Genomic DNA, 23,037 nt, shown 5'->3' with positions numbered 1-23,037 from the left:
CTTCGCTCTATAATTCAAATGGCATTATTACAGGGAAGAGATAAAATTGAAGTATCCACAATCCCTAATATAAATTTACCCCAGAACATAAATCATATTGTCATAAGTCTCGTTTGGCAATACTCAATGCATTTCTCTCGTGACCAGCGGAAATATCACTAAGTAGACGTTTCTCGAATTAAATTAAAAATGCACAAAGGAGAAAACATTGCCGAGTATCTTATTGCGAACAGATACAGCCTTCAAGAATTCAACGTAAGCATCGTGGCCCTTCATTATTTTACTGGTGTTCCTTCAAAAGACATTCCGAATGTTAACAGTCAAATCCAGAATTTATAACCTGTTATCATTCAAATCACAGATTTTCCCAAGTGTTACAGCAATCAACAGACGCTCTTCACAGAAGAATAAAGTGTACTTACTTTTAACAAGAGGAATTGCGAAAGTGTATTTAGGTGTCCAAGTGCGACTTCTACGGTAACCCTCCCTACAATTATCACACAATAAAGACAAGGAATTAAAAGCAGTAGTATATTCTTTTTTTCTCTGAGTACACAGCTGAGCCGACAAAACGCAAATTTAATGCATAAACTTGACTGCAACTGGTATTCGAAAGAAACCCTAGTGGTCGTTTAGCCGTGTGCGCTAACTATCGGTAGAAAAACATAACGGAAGCGGCAAATCAAATGACCGGCGCTGAAGTACCAAGATGGTTACATTACCCAGGAAAATAAATTTATTTCAATGAGTCATTGAAGAAGTTCCAAAAAGTTTAGAATAAGCCACCCACTAAAATACCACGGAGGGGGAAACAGCACTTTTATATAATTGCTTAAATATTTTGAATTTTTGAATCGTGAATTTTTCGTGATGGAAAAGTTAATTTCCAAGAAAATTGTCTACCCGGCAATTAACTCAGAGCCACTGTGAAGTATGACTTCAAAGGATTCCTAACTATACCAACTGAAATTAGAAGCCGACTCGTTCTATAAACAGAGTGTAAGTACATATTAAAGCGTAGCCTACGTTGTAGGCTACGATTAAAGCCACACTTCAACCCTCAGTTTTCAGAAGGGTGATTTGAGAAAACTTTGCTTCGGCGATAGCTCCCTGTAAAAAGACACATGAAGCCAACTTAAAAGTATTCTTAACGAATTCCGTATTAAGATTAGAAGAGGTACTTCAAACAGTTTCATTCCTGCGTTATTGGATTCGCGTCTTCAGGTCGACAATCACGTATCGTGTCTGTAACGAGTTTTCCTCACTTAAGGTCTCCCTCATATTTTACCCATTAAAGGCGTTCCGTTGAATGCCAATACCTAAATTTCTATTCACGATTTTTAAGAAAATGAAATACTCTGAAATGATTTAGAGAAAACCGGTACATTTCTTCAAAATGGTCATGAATTAGATGTCATTGATGCCGATGTTTTTTGGAGCAGACAGTTTAAGAAATTAGTGCTACCCAAAGCTACATATAAATGAACCGTATTTCCTTCGTCGACCAAATAATTTGAAGAAAAATGAAACCGGTCTAGATACTACAAGACGGATGCTTACTGTAATCGTGGTTCGAATAATTGTATCCCTTTAAACGAATTAAATTGCATTAATTGATTTTTTTGATGCCATACGGATGAATTTTAACTTCAAACCAATTGATATTTATTAGATTTTCAATTGACACAGTTTTTACACTTGGGTCGTTAGGCGAGAATCGTGTCAGTTTCTATGACAACAGCGTGAAAATAAGTTACAACACGAATGAATGAATCGTCACAGTCGTGACATCGGAGGATCACGTAAATCACGATCGATTTTCAATGCGGAAAGACATGCGGGTGAAAGGTGCGCGTGACGCAGCGTCGCGAGGCGTAGTTCGGTCGACGGCTCCCTATTACGTGACTAAATTCCCGGAAGGCATCCGAGTGAAACCAACCATAGAAAGGACCTCAAACTGACTGAGTAGCCGCCTGCTGTCGAGTTAGAGCCTCTCAAGCGTTGATGCCCATTCTTAGCAAACTACTTAGCTGGATCCCAGAATTAGAGAAGGGATCTAGTACGCTTGGTAAACATGACAAGAATGTGAAAGGAATACATTAAAAATGTAAGCGCACGTTTCCTGAAGATGATGCATCAAGTATGATCTTGTTGGGCCTTGACGGGCGATAGCGATTTTATGCATCAAAATGATAACTGTTACGATACAAAGCGTTGCTTTTCCGATATGTTTGGATAGTTACGATGGGAACCTTTAAAGTAGCCTAGAGCAAAAATAGATCATATTTACTTAGTAACTTCGGAGAAGATTTTTTTATCAGACGACTCACGAGAAAAATATCCTTCATTTACTATCAAGCTATGGTAGGTAGGATCAATGATCAATAAAATGCCATTCTTTCCTCGTACTATCAGGGGTAACCAGTGGCGCCGACTTCATGGGGCCTGAGGGGGCCCGAGCCCCCTCAAAGATTCGTTTGGGGGGGCGGAGCCCCCTCAATAATTCAAGAAAATAATTAAGTTATATTATGCCTTGTGAAATCACAAACATATATTGGTGATTTTTATTTCCCATGCTTGACGATAGTTACCTTTTAAATAAATTCAACAATGAGTGTTGAAACAAATAATTATAAGGTTAAGCAGGGTAACTGAATCAAGTGTTATGAATCATGGTAGTGTTTTGGTGCTGCGACACACTTTCAATTTAACCTCTTCCAGGGGCAAGACCTCCGATATGAGCCCCCCAATATTTTTTATAAGTCGGCGCCCCTGGGGGTAACAAAGGCATCTGGTATAATGGAATCAATGGTGTCACACGCAAGGACGGCTCATTTCATTTTTTTTACTTTTCCATTGTTCTAGTCTTACATGGATATAGTATAGGAATTAATAACTGTTGGCAAGTTTTGCCTATTCATGAACGTGCATGTAATTTTTGCTCTAAAAGAAGACTAAGACATTCGTATGCAGCAAAAGAGAGGAAGCTAAGACAAACATTAACCTAGGATAGCATAATCTTGAATATTTGAAAGAGTTTTCTTACCTAGGAAGCCCAATTACCAACGATGTACTAAGAAAGAAAGAAGTAGTCATAGAAATAGTAGAATAGCTCAGGCGAAGAGAGCTTTCTATAAAAAGAAGAATGTTACAGCTGAGAATACAAGCATAGAAGTAAGGAAACAATTCATCAGAGCTACATATGGAGTATGTTTCTCTATGGAAGCAAGGCTTGGACGTTGACAGCAGCGGAGAAGTCAAGAGTGGAAGCATCCGAAATGTGGTGCTACCGAAGAATGATGAAGATAAAATGGATTGACCGTGTAAGTAACGAGTAAATGCTCAGAAGAGTGGGAGAAAAGAGAAGCCTCATAAAAAACCTGAAGCAGAAGGCGGAACGACTTAGTTGGCCATATTTTGAGGTATGATGGCCTGATGAAGACAATCATTGACGCAGTGGCGGATACAGATGGGGGGCGCAGGGGGCGCGCGCCCCCCCTTTGTGGGGCCACCCGTATTGCCAAACATAGCAGAACCATAATTGTAACTTTTTTATATCATAAGATGGCATTGTCTTGAATGTGTGTATAATCACTTTAGTTGAAAATTTCTGAAGCTCTGCATGAGACTTGATTATTTTTTATTGCGATAAAAGTAAAGGTAACTCAAGATGTCTTTTGCGCCCCCCCCCCCCCCCTTGAGTTTTCTCTGTATCCGCCACTGCATTGAAGAACAGGCGGATGGGAAGAGGGGCGAGGGACGGCCCCGAATGAGTTACGTAGGACAGGTTATAAAGGATGCAAAAGAGAAGAAATACGTCGCTATGAAAAGGTTAGCGGATAGGAGAGAGGAATGGAGAACTGCGTCAAACCAATCTTAGGATTGTTGACTAATGATGATGATGATAAATGGGTAATATTTATCATGACCGTGTGGTTTGCATGTGGGGATCCTCTTGCGTGATGGTGTTTTGATACCTCCTGCCAAACGCCCTAAAGGTGGCTCGCAGGGTATTATATAGATGTAGGACTGGTGAGGGGAAGAACGGTAGAGATAGCCACGGATGAGGTACCTAGAGAAAATGATTAAAGATAGTTGATGGGAGAATTGAGTGGAGAGCTGCGTCAAATCAATCTAAGGACTGATGACAGTTGATGACGATTTGGCGTCTACTTTCTGCATTTTTTTCTCAAACACCATCTATAAAAAAGGAAGCCACAATACAATGCGAATTCTCTAACACACTGTGAAGTGTTTAATTTTTTTCAAGAATTATCAGCAGGTTGCACCGAAAAAAAATTATGTCAGCCAAATTCAAATGTACCTATTATCATGACCGCTCTTTAGAGAAAGTTTACACAGAACCAAAGCAAAATTAAACATATTACTATTTTGAATTTGGGATATGAAATAAGGACAAACTCTTGTATGCTATTTATATACGATGAAAATTTATTGTTGAATAGCGGTAATCAAACTCTTAAGGAGGCCTAAAATTAGTGAAAATATGCATTGGCGATATATTTTTGTGTAAGCTCTTCGAATAAAATATTGTGCGTTGCAATTATGCTCAATCCCACGAAAAAGATTTTTATCACTAATAATAAAAGAAAAATTCATATTGGAACTTTTTGGCATGAAGAAAGTGCAAAATTATTTCAGCTACGAATAAATATGATTACCATGGCATCACATTGTATAAAAGTGCCCGACCGTCATTTTTTTACCTCAAATCAAGTTCACATGATGATTAAAAATCTCTTATTTAATTTATCACCAAAAATTATAAAGAAATGTCGGAAATTATTAAAATTAATCACTCTTTCAAGCAATTGCACAACTTTGTACAAATATTTCGTTCTGAATTACTTATTGACTCCGAAAAATTCGACAAAATATTCACTTTCTGAGCTGAAAATTGTAAATCTCTTCAAACTTAGAGGCTTTTAAGGCGTCGTAAAAGTAGAGTAAGGCTCGATAAACATTATTACTAAAATTACCTGGCAATTTTTTAAAAGTAACATATGAGTAATGTACCCAGAATATAAACGTACCACAATGTCCCGCAACTAATTCACCATAATAACTCGTTTCTCTGCATGTTACGTCACCAATTTGAGTTTTTACTTCAGCTCAATTTCTCAGCCTGCCTTTGAGAAACGCAAAATTGGAGTCATGAAAAATATACGCGCTAATATTCATGAGAATCATGCTACATTCTTGGCGAAGGCAATTTACAGTATGAATGAATGAGCCGATTCGAAAAAAATACGACTTTGGTCGGAAATATCACATGAAATGGTGAAATATGAAGTCATCATACAATAGGTGCCACTCCCACGTTCATAGACAAAGATCACATAATGAGCAGTTCATTCAACTCCTTTCCCACCCACGCGTAAGCGATAGTTGCGAACACTGGGACCGATCTATATCGTTCCGGCAACGCACGTGAATTCCCCGGGAAAAAAAGCCTCTCTCTCTCTCCCCAGAGATTGCTCAACTTTCCAGAGTCCGCAATCGGTGGTTTCCTCTTCAGAGTTCCTCACATGTCTTTCTTTCGATCTTAAATCTTGGTGGGGGCAGGCATTTGGTCTGAAGGGGGAGCTTAAGGGGCTTAGACCCCCTTGAAATAATATTCCCTTCCAAAAATGTCATGAGTTGGGACTATGAGTTTGAGGGAACTTTCATACCACTTCCTTTGAGCAATTTTTAATATTATTATTAAAGCATTCTGCCGATTGAGTTGGGTTTCCATGGAGAACTTATGAAGCATTCTGGCAGTATCCCCTTCCTTCATGAACTTCCCTCTTCAATTCACCATAAGGCCTACTCCCTTTCATTCTATCTAAAAAAAATCCTGCTTTTTCCCTTCCTCTCCCTCGTTTACCAAAAATTCTACCCTTTAACACTGTTTTCAACATCCCCTCCCCGCAAGCACTCGCTCCATCCATACCTACCTTCTGTTTCCTCCGGATCTCATCCAAAAGCTGCCTCTCTTCACCCACCATGTCCAGCACTTCGTCGTTCCTCCTCCTCTCCTTCCACTTCATCTTCTCCATTCTCCACACCCACACCTCGAACGCCTCTATTCTCTCTCCTCAGTAACCACGTTTCGGCACCGTCAAGCGCTACACTCCAGCTTACATAGCCATCCTCTAATCAGCTCCTGTTCATGACAGCCTCCCTTGCTAATGCAATTCTCTTCACGGTATCTTTACTTATGCATCCGTTTTCCTCTTATATGCGTCCCAAATAGTTAAATTGCTCTACCTGCTTGAGTTTTCCCCAACCTACTTTTATCTTGAGTCACATTGCTTAAGCAATACATATCGCACACTCCGTAAGTAAAAATCATTAGTTTTAATCACCAAGGACGAAAATCACTACAAAAAATCATTTGGCTTAGCTGGTATCTATTGCAATATTGCAATTTTTGGGAGCGTCCGAAGGCATCACCCCGGATAACGGTTTCATATGAAAGGGGCATAAATAAAAAATAACGAATTGGGAAAGACAATTTCGCCGCAGCAGTCTACCGAGTCTTTCATTTGATTCTTAACCACTATCGTGAGGCTATGTATTCAGCCATACACGGACTCTCGCCTTGAACAACGTGACCGATTTCGCCGAATTTCGGCTGAGCTTGAGAGAGAAAACTTCTGAGACAGTGATGTTATGACTATTGAAGCAATTGAAATAATATATCCGGAGGGAATTGTACGTAACTTCCAGGAGGGATTCCGACTAAGCCAATTGATTTTTCACAGCAATCCTCCCCTCTATAAATTTTATAAATCATTAGTATGAATCATAGTTCTTTTAGAATTTATTAGTATTAAAATATTCTTTGGTTCCTTACTCTTACATATCACAGCTAAGCACGTTGTGAACTTGTTTGAAACATAGTATTGAAGTTGATGGTCCCCCGAAATTAATTCCCTTCCTTGTTCTGCCGCCTGACATTCCCTTGGAGACAACTAGTCCAAGGACACTTATCCTCTAATTTCTCTTAACTATTAAGAGTCGTGGACTTATATCAGGGTCGCCGATCCTAAATTTCCTCCAAATCGAGCCATATTTACTACTGCCGCCAGTGTCCTAAAGTTTTGAACGTTTCTGAAAAATTTGGCGCACCTCGGAAACAAACAAACCACGGAGACCTAGCAATAATAACACCGAACGTTACGGCAAGATTAAATGATTATTATAAATTTCAACACTATTCAAAAGAAATGTATGGCTTATTTAACGAAATGTATGGTATTCCGATGCGTGGGAATAGGAGATAATTACCCAAATAGGCTACCAGCATACCACCCAAGATCCCCCTAAGCAAATTTCTGGCTATGTGCCTCCTAGTAGGGGTTAATCTGTATTTTTCAACTTTGACTCAAATTTAAGTGAGTTCATAGACTAATCAAAATGCGGGAAGTATTTAGAAGTCCAATAAGTGACTATAAAAGTAAAAATTCCATTGTCAATTTCATGTATGGCTGCTTTGATGTGCAAATATGTGAGGATAATATTTTAGCACTTGCGAGATATCTTCGATATACAGAGAAATTAAATAACCGTACAGTAACTATTACAATCGACATGCATTATCTATAGTCGCATCAGTGCGCATCGTCTCTGCGCAGAAAATTCGCCGAAATCATCCGCCGAAATCATTCACCGTGTAAAGCGGTCACGGCGAATGCATTTAATTCGAATGAGAACATTTTTTAATCGCATTGTTATTCACGCATAAATATTTAAGCAAATCATAGCCTTTACCCATTAGAGCCAGTAACAACAACTCATGTAATTATGCCTCAAAATGGCCATAAGGAAATACATAAAACATTAATATATAAATAATAAGAAATACATAAAACTATCAAAAGATAATTTATTCGACCTTAAATAAACGTGAAAGCAGAATAGAGATTGGATAAAGGATATCGAATTTTCAAAGTTCAGCAAAGATGTTACAAACAGAAGGTCGTTCGGTGGGATGATAGGCATACACATCTTAGAATTAAACCGCAAGAAAGGTGAAGGAAAGGGATGAAATAATGGCCAATAATTATGGGTTGCGTTCCAAGGCCTTTGGTTCTGAAGTGTTATAGATGAGTGAGCGGGATGTATGAATGACGGGGAAGAATACGTCATTAGGTCACTAGACTTAACTCATAAATATTTTAGCCGTGGAGATTCGGTTAGGATATTTTGGTGCTTAATCTTAGATTCTCATCCCATTGGCCCGAGTTTGAATGTTGGTACTGGCAGAGATTTTTTAAAGCCCAATCCCCGCTTACTAGCTACATGGAGGGCTGTGCAATCAAGGAGATCTTGCCTTGAGGAACGTGAAAATTTTCGCCAAACTGCGGCTGTGCTTGAGAGAAAATTGCCCAGACAATGAGATAATGACTGTCGAAAGGATTGAAATAATTTCTCGGTGTGCCTTGCAACTTCCGGGGTATAGAAAAATAGCTGCGAAAACACTCGATATGCTGGGTACTTATCAGATTTCCACGTCTTTGGGTGCACGAATAATTCGATGAAGTATTAAAGGAACGTACGTGACCGATTTCAATAAAGTGAAAGTTAACATTTTAGATTTCTTGAATCTCGCAACTGATTTCAAACCGGCAACGAGGTAGCAAGGTCCCCAAAACTTAAACCATATGTTTAAATAAAAATACTGGTGCGAGTGCATCACGCCGTCCATCATATGAATCACTGAATCGCTGCTCCTTTGTCGTCTTATCTACGCTGACGCGATAACACCAATCCCAGTATTTTCTTGATTTTATTATCATAGCATTTAGATAACCCACTAAATGGAAAAACATTAGAAATATTGTGCATGAATTGAGATTTTCCTAAAATTTAACGCCGAATAGTGATCCATCTTTCTGTCTACGCATGAAGCAATTCGATAAGCCAAAAATCACAAAAAAAATAAAAATCAATTAATCGAAAAAAATCAGTTATGATACCTATTATGACAGAAAAATAGCAGCTAATACATCTTGCAAAAATAATTTTTGTTATCCCTTACGTTTTGTGTGATTTTTACTAGATGTTTCTTGTTACTATCATCATCAATCATCACGATAATCATCAGGCTTGTCCGAAGACTCCACCTGGGACAGTGGTTTCACACGATGGGGCATTAATGTTTAAAAAAAAATGCAAATTGGGGAAGGCAATTTCGCCGCAGCAGTCCACCGAGTCTTTCATTTGATTCCTATCTAATGAAGATTTGCATTCAGCCATAATATGAGCTCTCGTCTCGAGCAACGTGACCAACTTCGCCGAATTTCGGCTGCGCTTGAGAGAAAACTACTGAGGCAATGGGGTTATGTCCGTTGAAACGATTGAAATAATTTTCCCGGAGGGAGTTGCAACTTCCAGAACATAGGAATAGCCACAAAGGCATTCGATACGTGTCATAATTCGCAGCTTTCCGATTCTTAAAATACGTGAGGAAGCCGATAAAAAGAAAACTGAAAAAATGGTACATAATGGTTATTCCGGAGCATTTTTAAAATCGCCAAAACAGTTAAAAAATGAGGTAAAATAATTCATTTCTAAAATTCAAACTCAAATATTCCTAACTGGTAGCCATATCTTGACAATTATTTCCAAAAACAAATCGAATGGATCGTCACCCTTCTATCCCTCCAGCAGCAATTTGATTGCCTCTTCTTTGTTTCTCGGGTAGTCAAAGAGGTTCATACTTCACCATTGAAAGCATTACTTGTTTTAGATAGCAAATAATGAATTCACATGGAGACCAAATAATTATGCTTTTTGATTTTTTCTTCAAATTTCTCATCTACAATATCTTTTAAGAACGTTCCGCGATAACTGATAAGTACCTAAAATAGTTATTGCCGCATGATATGTAAATTCAATACGAAAAGGGTGTAAATCGGCCTACAAAGAAATACAAAACCGTTGGAGAATGGGAGGTAGAGTCGCGTTAAATTAACTTTGGTTTTTTCAACACTAAATATGAGCCAAATAGGGTGGTTTCCTTTTATTTTTTTATTGCCTAAGTCGAAAGATTATTACTCCTGGAGTACGTATTTCACGCTTTTAGATTTTTAAATGACGATATCTATTTTTAGCGATTAAATGAAAAGTGAAAATTTTCAAGCGCGCGAAAACGCGACGGCCAAGTATGAATGCCGGGAAATCTCCGTGTGACCTCGTTCTGGTTCCCGCTGCCGCAAGTGAGGTGACCTTGGGGCGAGGATTTGAGCGTTGATACGACGCAGGATGCTAGCAGGTAGCCGAGTACCCTGCTAGCTGGTAGCGCTTGGCTTACATAAGGATTATCAGTACCTTATCAAAGGAAGAAAACTTTCCGACCTTAGCCAGTTTTAATAGGTGATTATTAAGACATGTTTCCCTGAGCTCTGTGCCTCATGCATGCATTGGTAATCTCAGAAGATCTAAAATTCCTATCTACTCATATAGAAACTAGGTCCCTGTGACGTCACGTGGAGTGGCATCGCATGGGCGCAAATCTGGCCTTGTTCAAATGCGGTTAAAATTGACCATTCCCATTCGTCTAAACCGGTATTTCTAAAACCAAATAATTTGTATATTATGAATACATTAATGGTGGGTAACGAATCGTAATCAATGCCTTTCGTTCTCTTTGATGAAGGAAAATACCCTATTGGCAATATTATTTGTTTTATCCTATCTTTTCATACTTAGAACGTGTTCTATTGTTTTGGAAAAGTACTGCAAAGACTTAAGGGAGTAGGATCAAGTCTACTCAATGGAATGGTGAGCGTCACAAAAACTATGTGCCGAGAGGAGGTAGATTGAACTTGATCCTCAAGGGAAGAGAGCGGCGTCCAAAACTCGTCATCAGAACCAGGATCTCGAGGAACGAGGAGAAAGTATCGCCAACGGAGGGATTTCCTCGATTAATGGTGAGTAAAACAATGACTGACGGATTTTCCTGAATACGCCGTCGTTGCAAGAACTTTAAGGAGAAATTTGAAGGATGAAAGTAGTGAAAGGGGGACTGGAAACGCATTCTGAGGGCTCAACTCGCGTCTCGCAGTATTAGAGGTTTTTCAAGAGTGTAAGCGACGAACTTCTTCTCTCTTCGCCTGGGCTTATCAGCAAAATAGCCCAGACGAAGAGAGCATTCCACCAAAAGAGAGACCTGCTTACAGCGGGAAACTTAAATATGGAAGTAAAGAAACAATTTATAAGGACCTACATCTGGAGTATGCTCCTTTGCGGAAGTGAGGCATGGACAATGACCGCAGCGGAGAAAGCAAGGATAGAGGCCTTCGAAATGTGGTGCTACAGAAGAATGATGAAAATCAAATGGATCGACCGAGTTAGTAACGAGGAAGTCCTAAGAAAAGTAGGAGAGAAGAGAAGCCTCATGAAAACCTTAATAAGAAGGCGGAACAATCTTATAGGCCACATCTTGAGACATGATGGCTTGATGAAGACAATCGTCGAAGGGCAAGTGGAAAGCAAGAATGGAAAAGGAAGACCTCGAACAAGATATATGGAACAAGTAAAGAGAATAAATACGTAGGTGTGAAAATATTAGCTGATAGGAGATTAGAGTGGAGAGTTGCGTCAAACCAATCCTAGGATTATTGACCAATGATGATGATGATGAAGTAACGAACGGCCATAGACTTTGGGCCGTGGTCTAGAACCTGACTCATTCTTGAGTCCTCACCTTACCTCGGTAGTTCAGCACTCAAAATCAAGTTAAGCTAGGGTTCGTGCTCTTGATACTAACTTCAACTCCTCCTTAGTCACTTAAGTTAGATTAACCGCATGAAAATTTACAAAATAATGCATATACTAAAGCTATTTTCATTCACGGTCTCCTGCCTATTAGAAACCGACGCTACTGGAGAACAATATCACGTATGGAAGTATTTAACGAGATATTTTGTGTTATAAAATTGAGGCGATGGCGGTGGGATCAATACTTGAGTTACGTACTCGAATACGACCCTTAGATAAGAAGACAGCACTGGCAGAAATTTCTGTCCGCCTTATTGTTTCCATGGACAAAATCAAAGACTATATTGCAGAGTAGGTGTTCATTCATTGTCCCTACACTAAAAGTCCTTTGGCATTGCAAAATGTTGGATTCTATGAGACAAGCATGAAATTTGGTACAGTTGTTCCTTGAACACATTCAAGCGATTCTGTCAGAAGCACTCAATCCTGTAGGGAATGGGGTGGGGTGAGATAAAGAGGTAGATATTGAATGTTGAGCATTTTTTTTTTGAACCAAAATATTTTTTTAAAAAGTTTGGAAAAAATATGGAAAAAATAGGAAGCATTAATATTTTTTTCTTTAGATACCTCACGGAAAGGGCGTAAGCTCATTCATCGGTGCTATGCGGGATGATTATGTTCTTCTTCGCTTATTTCTGGCACTGCTTGATGGGAAAAGAAATTCTTCGTTACTGGCCTCTTTCTTTCTGGGGAATGATCAAATTTAAGCCACCCAAATTGACACATACGAGAATTGTCCGCAATATTAGGTTCCCAAGACGCTAAAGAACGTTGTTACGCGGGACCTGACGATTATTAAATGTAGGTTGGTCCACCCTCTCCTAATCATTGCCCAGGCGTATTGACTGTAACCATTAACAATTACTTTTCAATTGGCAGCCGTTAGAGATGAATCTGCCTCTCGCTTCTCCCATCAGGTGCCAACTATCCTCTAAGATTCGTTTTTTGTGTGCAAAGAACACTGCGCCAATGGAATATCATTCGCAACTGTGTGAAGTGTACGGGACCATGTGCATGAGGTTGCAGCACGTACGCAAGTAGTGCGCAGAATTTAACGACGGACGAATAGATGTCCATGACGAAAATCATTCTAACAAAACATGTTTTGCGAAAGTGGAAGCAGCAATGCTGGATGAAGGAAGCACCACCTTCGTGGATTGGCGCGCCGCCGTAAAAATCATGACCATTCCCGATTCGAACTAATTAGGAATTTTTTAAAATTAAATATAGAACTAATCCGTGAAAACAGTATACTATCTCTGAACGGAATTAATAACTTCTTCAATTCACTTACTTCCTCATTATTTTCCCAAACTTAAATATTTGATACACATGAATTGTCATGAGTAAGAATTCCCGGTCCAGGGAATTTTATCTCATTGTAATGCCGTGCATTGTAATATCGCCGTTCACGTGGCAGACTTCGAAATATTACTTAAGTATTACTTTACTATTATTTACTAATAATTACTTAAATATTACTTTTGTCCCGTCAGGTCGACCTTTCCGACCACTGTGTGCCGATAGAGTTGCACGTTGCAGGCGTTGAAAATGCGGTACACCTTAAGCAAAGTTTCATTAATCACAACGGCCATTATGTAGAATAATAGCGAAAGGTCCATAACCTCTACAAAGATCTTATTTGACCCCAATGAACTTGTTTTTTTTTATTAAAAATTATTGGAAACCATATTATACTAATCAATCTTGTGCCTTCAACCAGTTTTTTTTATTTCCGAAAAACATCTTCTTTTAAGTTAGACGTCGTCCATCGAGCTGCTGTACCATTTACCATTGACCTTTTACTCTTATTCGTTTTTACGTGCAACAGAGGAGGGATGTTGAAGTTTTGAGATAATACCTCGTTTTTCCAGCTGTATATAAGTGGTTCCTGCGCCATCACAGTAATGATCTTTCAACCATGGGAAAATATCCAGCCTTTTATTCTAAACTCTAAATGGTCGGAAACATCAACCACTCGAAGAAGCTCATATGCAGATGATTAGATGTAAGAATCTGAAGCGTTTAAAGAGATATTAATACTGATGCTTAATAGGTACGATACGAAAGGTATATTGCCCGCGTATATAGTGATACATCTTTGTCCCACTATCATTATTATCACGATAGCTGGACGACAAATATTTTAAAAGTATTCTACCAGTTATGGAGGACATTTTGTATAATATAAGGCCAACATTTCGGCGCCATAATGATCAAACTGAAATGACATCAAAGAAATGCACAGTAGCCATTATCTCCTTCCTTGATACGGTGCTAAAAAATCATGATAACCGTTTTCGGGCTTTGAAGTCTCCGGTATTATGTACCATTAGGTATACCAAAGCAAGGTGGCATCCTGGCTAAGTTCTCAATTCCATCTCTCGTAATCCTGTGAAACTTACATCCTCAAGCCAACAGATGTTTACCTATTTTGTATTAAATACCAAACAAGGTTTTTGTATATTAGATGAGCATATACAAAACCTTTAATGAAAACTTTTATAGGAGATCTACGAGTAAAATCGCAATCAAATACATATGCTCTAAGACCAAGAATAAATTGGCACTGTAACTCTAAGGAATAAAAATATTTGTTTTTAATCGAGTTCGTTATTTTTGATAGATGCAATTTTAAGGAGTTAACTCATTACAATGGTCATCTCGATCATCAATGATGATCTTCTTTTCACCTATATCAAGGCTTCTTCGGTTTCCAGGCAGAAGAGACGGTCGTTTGTTTCTGTTATCTCTTTAGCCCTCATCTTTTTCTCTTATAACAGCCTCATGTAAAAATTATTCGCGCCGTTGAATTAGCCCATTCTCTAACGTTAACAATTCCATTCATCTGCATCTACATGCTACCACGAAAGCTGCCTCAAAAGGCGTGTGGAGGAAGGTGTTAGGATACGAACCGTTAGCAAAAAAAGAAGAACGAAATACCGTTGGAAGAAGTAAGAGGAAATGAGATGCGCCAAATGAGCCTAACCTAGGATTTAAGTCCATTTTTGCTGTGGAAAAAAACAAATTTTTACACCTGCTCGTTCTTTATCGTTTATATAAGATACACAAATACTATGGAGGTTAGTAAACTTCTCTCGGGTTTCCCACCGGGTTAAAGGCTTCATTATGGCCGACGCACAGTGGGGCCAAATGCTTAAAAGGTGGTCATAATTATTAAATATCATGTAATGTGTTTGAAATTTGGAATATAACAGTTTTTGAGGTCGCTGATTCCGAATATGATATTGAAATATAAAGAAAATTTATATTTTGCCAAAAAATTGGAATTTTTGCTAAAATAAGACTGTAATTGTTCCTTATGTCCAGTAAAAAAGGGGGAATATTTTTATTTATATAATATTACGAATATGAAACTGATTTTGAAAATTATATGAAATGCATTTCAAAGCTTTAAGGCAACCGATTAATAATTTTATGAATTAAAAAAAAATAAATATCATCATTGTATGGCTATTTTTAATTTTCAAACATTCTAAACGAATTAATTTCCGATATTGTTATATGTATCTTAATTTACACGTTATAAGCATGTATAAATACTTAGAGCTTAAAAATATATCCTGGAACACAATAAGGTAGCAAAGAAATTATAAACATTATTATATAACAGTCAGTCTGCGTAGAATATGAACAGGCCCGCGACCACTCACTTAAAAAAATGCAAACACTAAATATAATCCTTCTCTAATTCGTCCCATGAATAATTATCTAAGCACAAAACTGCATTATTGAATAAACTCACTTATTATTTTGAATATTAAATGAAAACTAATAAGTTAAATGTCTTTATAAGAATATATAAAACGTTAACAAACACATTTACATCACACATTATTATATAGTAGGTTTTCTACGTTGAATATGAAAAGAGCTGCGCACACAGGCTTATAAACGTAAACACAAATTTCAATCAGACTTCTTTCCATCCAAGGAATCGTCTACCGATTCCGATGAAGATCCTGATTCCATCAGGTAAGATTCATACAAAATATTCATGGCTCGGGAACATAAAACTGTCGATGACTTGGACCGCATCACAATCTGACTTACAATAATCGAGTCGGAATGTAACATCAATCTCACGACCAAGTACACTACAGTTTTTTCCTTGAGTACTTTCGGGTAAAATTTTCCCTGAATTTCCTCAACAATTTGTTGTACGCTTCCTGCCCTTCCTCTGACATTTTTTCGATTGGCAACAATGAATTTTGTATGGCATTCCTTTCGTGCAACAGTATTTGGGGTAAACATTGTTGGCATGCAAAACCAGTGATATAATTCAACAATAGCCGTGCTGTTTAGATAGAATACACTTCGCAGATATCTATATTTATTCTATAGCCAGAAGACAGCTTGTAAAACAGTATTAAATCTCTGAAGAAGCTCCAAATTGAGGCCTGTTATATTGGCGGAAATTTCAGAGCTCTCGAGCTGTGTTGTCGTCATTACTACAACCATACACCTGCTTTGGCCGGTTTAAACTAAGCTCCTTTTTAAGTCCTTCTCCTTCTTAGGCTCCTCCATCAATTTTTTAGCGTTTGTATTGCAGATCTGCCAGGTTTTAACTTACATTCTGAAAGCCACTTGGAAGCAGCATTCGAAATTTCGAATCCATGCATGCAACGTGGTTAAACTACATTAGGGATATCATTCTTTAGTGGACGAGATATTATAGCATCAACTTTGTATATACTTTGTCTTGAGTCTTTGTTGCGTCAATTTATTGCAAAAGAACTCATTTTGTTTCGCTTATTATAAAGTAAGTGCTCCCTGTTGCATGCAGCATGTCAACGAACTGCGCTTCGGCGTCAATACGGTTGGAGATTACTTACGTATTTCTTCATTAATTCACGAAGGGGCGGGTTGGGGCGGTCAATTTTTTTTTGTTTTGATAGCCGAGAGTTGTGGCTACAATAATATAACTATATAAGAGCACTGCAGAGCACTGCTATATAACTTAATGATGTTCGTATTTTTATTTTTGAATAAAAGTTGTGCAATTTATTGGCTAATATTTATGTAAATAATAATTTTAATTTCATTTCAATGTCATGGTAAAGCAACATTTTTTATCTATGCACATTACTGCGTAGATTCTATTTTTAAAATTTTAAATTTAGCCAATTGGGTAGCTGAGGAGGAGTCTAGAAGAGGAGGGTATTTCGAAGCGAGAGGGAGGATGTGTATCCCAGCAGTACACCTGTCACTTTGAAAGCGATTTTTACGAAGAGGTGCACACTTACCTGCTTCTCAAACTTATTTCTCAGCAGCTCAAATAAGTGTCTTCCCAACCATGTAAAAAGAAATCATAACCCCGAACTTTTATTTTTCTAATTATGGCCACCTTTTATAGATTTGGCCCCACTGTACGACGTTTCAAGCGCCGAGTCGGAGCTCGAAACGTCGGCCATTATGAAGCCTTTAACCCGGTGGGAAACCCAAGAGAAGTTTACTCACATCATTCGCCGGGAAAGCATCAAATCTTTCTTCACTATGGAGGTTAAGAAATTGATCTCATTTCGTACTAAAAGGTCGCATTAATGAGATCACCGAAAAAGGAGTTGCACTGGAGCAGTGGCGCAGCGAGGGAGGGGTTTTGAGGGATAACCCCCCCCCCCCCCCAGAGCTCAGAGTAATTTTTAAGTTTAATCCATTTTACTAAATTGGATAAGTATTACTTGTAAAATAGTGTTAGGATTAATCAAATATCCCTCAGAAAGACGTAAAACTCGCCATTTTGGACCATTATTATTTTTTTTAATTCTGGAGGAGGGCCCCCGCAACTCCTCCTTACCCTGGCGGGTATGCAATACCCCCACACCCCCAAGTATTAGTTGCGCCTAAAACCCCCCTAGCCTCAATTCTTAGCTGCGCCCCTGCACTGGAGAGCACCACAAGGGCTTACTATCCTGAAAATATCAATATTCAAGGGGAAAGAGCTTTCAGAGAACTACCTCAATACCTGAACAATTTCCCCTACGGCCACCGCGTTGTAGCACAGTGTGACTGGTCAGTCATTTCTCGAAGCGGCCGCTACTTGCCTGACCACTCGTCGCTAATTGGCGGGAGCTCAAGTTTTAGCTCATGGCGACCAGATGTTGGCTCAAGATGACCAATGGTATGTTGTAAAATGGTTCTAACGCTCCTAGATAGCGCCCAATGAACTTTTTCCGTTCGGGAAGTCTAAGAATGTGCTACGTTCCATACGTTCCCTTAAAGAGCTATAATAATGCTCTGAGTGCTCACAAATCCAATAAGAGAAGGTGGCTAAAATGATATTTCCTCAGTAATCTCATCTTGTCCGTTCCATATTATGTCTCAATGATTCCAATTACATTAACCGTCAACCGCTTCCACGCAAGTTTTTTCGTGAACAAAGCAATTAATTTTCTACCATAAAGCATGTCACTCTTACATTCCATTTCTTTTCATTCCGCAAATATAGCTTAAGCGTGTATCACTCACGCATATGGTTTCAAGCGATAAAAGTGTCTAATACTGGTATTGCAATTTAAAGCAGGTTGGAAAGCGGTTAAAGCTAGGCATTTGCATTCAGGTACAGACGAAGGTATGAGAGAAAGAGAGCTTTACCCATTATTTCCCATTGGTTTTCACTGATCGGAATTTCCTATCCAAAACCAGAAGTGAAGTCTCTAATTGCCTTGATTCTTTTTTGTGCTCGACTTTAATAAGCCAATATTATTCCTAGTCAGTAATTATTCAAGTTATAGCCTGGATTCTTTCACATCAAGGATTATTTATGCAATTCCTGATTTTCTCTTATTTTTTATTTCCACTCTCTCAAAGGTTTCGTTCCTGCATACAAAGTCACAAAAAATGTGTGATAACATAATTTCCGGCAAGTTTTTCTCGGAGGGTTATGATTTTTGTAGAAAAATTCTTATCATTATTCTTTTTTGTAGTAAATTATGAACGCATCAACCATCAAGCTCAAGGAATCACTTTTCCATAGAGTAGCATTTTCACTGACGATGAAGATAATTGCATTTTTTTACGTTAGTTTCCCTATCAAAGTTGAAGAGGAATAGATAGCGGTGGTGAAATCTTACGTTCCATCAAGTTTTATGCTTTGTGACCTTAATCTAAATTTAAATTTGTAAAGTCATACATGGTAGGCGACAAGTGACTGGTTATAGCGTAGGCCAAATCCAGCAAACGTGAGAAAATTTATTTCAGTTCGTATAATGGGCATATGACACAATTTTCATCGCTAATGGAGAGCAAGAAGGCTTTGCCCTTCAACCGAGAGCAATGCACCTTTTCAACCTTTCAGAGAAAAATTTAATGCTATACGTGGTAAAGGCCGACGAATCTAGAACGGCAATTATAGTTTAAAATATTTTTTTTTAAATTTTCCTCACTATGACGATATAATTTTTTTCCAAGAAATATTTGGCATTCACGAAATAGAAATTCATATACCTAGTTGGTGATGGATTAAAATTTGTCACATATTCATTTTTGAACCTGTCTATTAGCTCGGAACTGGTTTTCTTGAGCTTTATATGGACAACGACAATAGGGATCACTGCCTGAGGCCAAATACGATGCCATCTTTCGTAAAAAGTCCCAAGTAAGATGTAAATAATCGAAGGGGTACTAACTTATATCACTTATGTATAGTATACTGCTGAATATCCTATATTAAAAATTTTTTCATAGTATATTTTTAAATTAATCTTCGAATTCATTTGCATTCAACCATCAACTAATCGACGCATGGCGGGCCAATTTAATAAAATAATACCTTCGAATAACCCTAAATAAGAATTGAAGTGTAATATTTTTCCTGTATTTCCGATATTAAATCCATTCCTTCACTGTGCATATCGTGCAATGGACTGAGTAAACATTGAATAGAACAAAATATTATTATATCATTATAACATCTCAAACTTTGCAGTATCCGACTACCCCTTTCATTCCTTATAGAGCTGAGTCGTTCATGAATGAATTGTTCGATATGAACCAAGGACATGAACCGAATGAATTGAATCTGCGCTTTCCACTCGAATTGTTCAAAATGAAGGATTTGATGGACGATTCAAATCCTCTAAATCCAAATTGTTCAATAAGAACGAATTGAATTCGGCTTGACTGCGTTGATGCTAAGATTCTGACTAATTACCTCACAGGTTGGCAATAAAAATAAACTCTTCACCATAATTACGAGTACCATGGGGTTGACTTGTAGGTATATGCTGTGTGTATTTTAGTGTGATAGAACTAAATATACACTGATTTCGTAGAAAGTGATAAAAGCTTTTACACGAAGTAATCAGTTTTACAAGCATTCTTCTGACTATATCAGTGAAATCGAAATTCTTGAGGGATTTTTTAAAATGGAATTAAAATGAATTCTTCACTCTCACAATATATTTTTTGTGAGTATGAAAGTGATTGAGAAATAGGTGCATACAATGAACAGTTACAAAAATCTGTAATCTGGTGGATTGAACTTTGTTTAAGAGGTATTTACAAAAAGAGTAATTGCATTTCATAATTAATTTATCGTGGACTACTAATTTTGCATAGCAAAATATTCAGACTAATCGAAGAGGTTTTGAAATCTGAAAACAATTTATTAAAGATGCCTTTAAAATGAATAATAATAATCACTGTGATTTGCTATCCGTCATAATATTTTTAATGCAGTAAGTTGACAGATTCTCATGGATTCAAGATTCACACAGATTCGAGATTCAGATGTATTCGAGATTCCCACGGTTCATTCGGTTCATTATGAACGATTCAAAGAACCGATTCATTGCCACGAATCAACTCCAATGAACCAAATTCACAAAATTAACAGGAATTCCCACCTGTAATTCTTTAATCGAAAAGTCTACCCTCTTTATAGTAAGATCTTTGCACCCAAAAGGATTTTCATATTGGAATATATTTAAAATGCAACAAAACATGTAAGTTATTAAAATATAATCACATCATGCATCCATACATCCCGCTCAAATTTGACCCAGCTTTTATAGCTGGTAAGGAGCCAGCTGCTGGAGTGTATACCACCTCTTCAGCGGCGAATATTGTGCGAAAATGCACGTAAGGGACAAATGACTCGACAAGCGTAAAGGCAGAAATTATAATTGGAAAGATAAAGTGATACAGCGTTAATACCACGCCGATAACGGTTTCAAAACACTCGATTATTACGGTAATTCTTTTGGAAATTGGTTAGGGAAAAAATCAGCACACGCTTCGGATCATAAGAAGTTTAATTTCACATGCTGCATTTTTTGCTTGAGATGATATCACAGATAAAGCTGTTCATGCGATAGAAATAATTTTATTGCGGCCAACGCCCTCTGATTGAGTAAAATATAACCTCATTCATTTTGTCCGAGAGCGGTAAAAAAGATCTAATGCATGCTGCTTGATCCCATGATCATAGTAGAGGAGTAAATAGTAGTGGGAATAATTCGTTTCGCTAACGTGCATAAAATCTATCTCCCCCAGATACTTTCCCTCTGAACGTATAGAGAGAGCTTTCGCAGGTAGAACCACCAAGAGATGTGGGGAAAGACAAATGCTGAGAATATGGGATGGAAATAAATGCAAATACATGCAAGTATGTTTATATGACATCATAGTATAGGTGTTATAAATATGCAAATTATGGCTAATTATTTAATTTTTTCAATGTTCATTTTCAATACTGTATTTGAAAAATAATATGGAATTAAAGGTAATTAAACATTAAAGGCATACGGACCCATTAGTCTATTCAACGATCACACATACCTAAAAGGCATTATGAATATTTTATTTAAGAAGCAATAATGTTCCTGGAGTTATGTATGGACAAATTATGTATGATCGTTGTACAGGATTGTAGAGGCTATCGTGTTCGTATACTAAATTTTTACCCGTTTAATACTAAAGCTGGCTTTCCTCCCCACCACTATATATATACCCTATAACCATCACTCCAATAGTTACTTTTTATTTACCGGGGATAAATTATGTAATAATGTACCAAAAAAGTTAATGAAAAAACAAGTGCTTCCGTTGTTGGCGCAATTTATTTCCTTACATTGCTTTGCTCCGTTCGTTTCTAATTTTCTACCTAAAGAGTTGAGCTTCTCCCTCTCGGTCAAATTAGTTTTCTACAAAAAAATTGAAAAACATGGATATGCTGCGAAGCGGCTAAATAAAGGAAAGGAAGTGCTAAAATTCCAAGGACAATTAGTTAACCACCTTGTTTTGGCCTCAAACTGGAGATTTCTTGTCAAGTTCTTTCACCCAAGTAAATTATCAGTTTCCCCTGGAAATCATTTGGAGAGCGCACTATACTTACAGGTAAACGATCAGCCTTAGCCTCATAGGCTTATTCGCATTAATACAAATCACTGTGGTCTCTGGTGGCAGTGTTATACCCGGTGTTATGCAACGAAAAATATCCAAAGCCTACATGCCGACAGTGGAGAGCAATGCCTCAATAGACAAATTTCGTTCGGACTCTGATATAAAAATTCATTATTAAGGTCCTAGTGCCGGTTCCTCTGTTGAATTACCTTACTTAAATTCACTTCATGGTGAGTCCATAATGGTTCATCTCTGGGTATTCCTCGGTTATCATCTAACATCTACATAAAAAATGAGAACACAGGCATTGAATAACCACGGAGGTGTTCGCGCTAAAACCTAAAAAATGTTAGCACAACGGTACGGGATGAGTTTAATTGTCCCCTTAACCCTTTATAGCCCAATGTTGCTTCTAAGTAACATAAAAACTGTATACATTTTCAACTCTATTCAGGAAAGAATTGAACTACGTGTTCTTTTGTGGTGTAAATTTTAATAGCGAAATATGTAGCTGCCACAATAATTATGAGCGAGTAGAAAATTTCCACACTATTATAATGAGAAGTCTTGAAATTTAATATCTCCCAGAAGCAGCTCCTGGTTAGTAAGGGTTAAAATGAGAGCCAACCTCTATTATGCGGGTGACTGCCACTGTTGAAAATCCGCGATAATGAGTGCAGCTCATCCAAATCCTCCCTACCTTGCGCTTTCGTTGCTGTGGGTGGACACACATTAGTAGAACCGTTCTTGTCTTTCCCCACGACTCTTGGTGGTTCTAACTGCGAAAGCTCTCTCTATGCGTTCAGAAGGAAAGTATCTTGGGGAGCCAGATTTTATGCACGTTACTCAGCAAAACGAGTTATTGCCACTACTAGTTTC

This window comes from Ischnura elegans, chromosome 6 (assembly GCF_921293095.1).
Source record: "Ischnura elegans chromosome 6, ioIscEleg1.1, whole genome shotgun sequence".
NCBI classification, from domain to species: Eukaryota; Metazoa; Arthropoda; class Insecta; order Odonata; family Coenagrionidae; genus Ischnura; species Ischnura elegans.
This window is presented reverse-complemented; position numbering follows the sequence as displayed.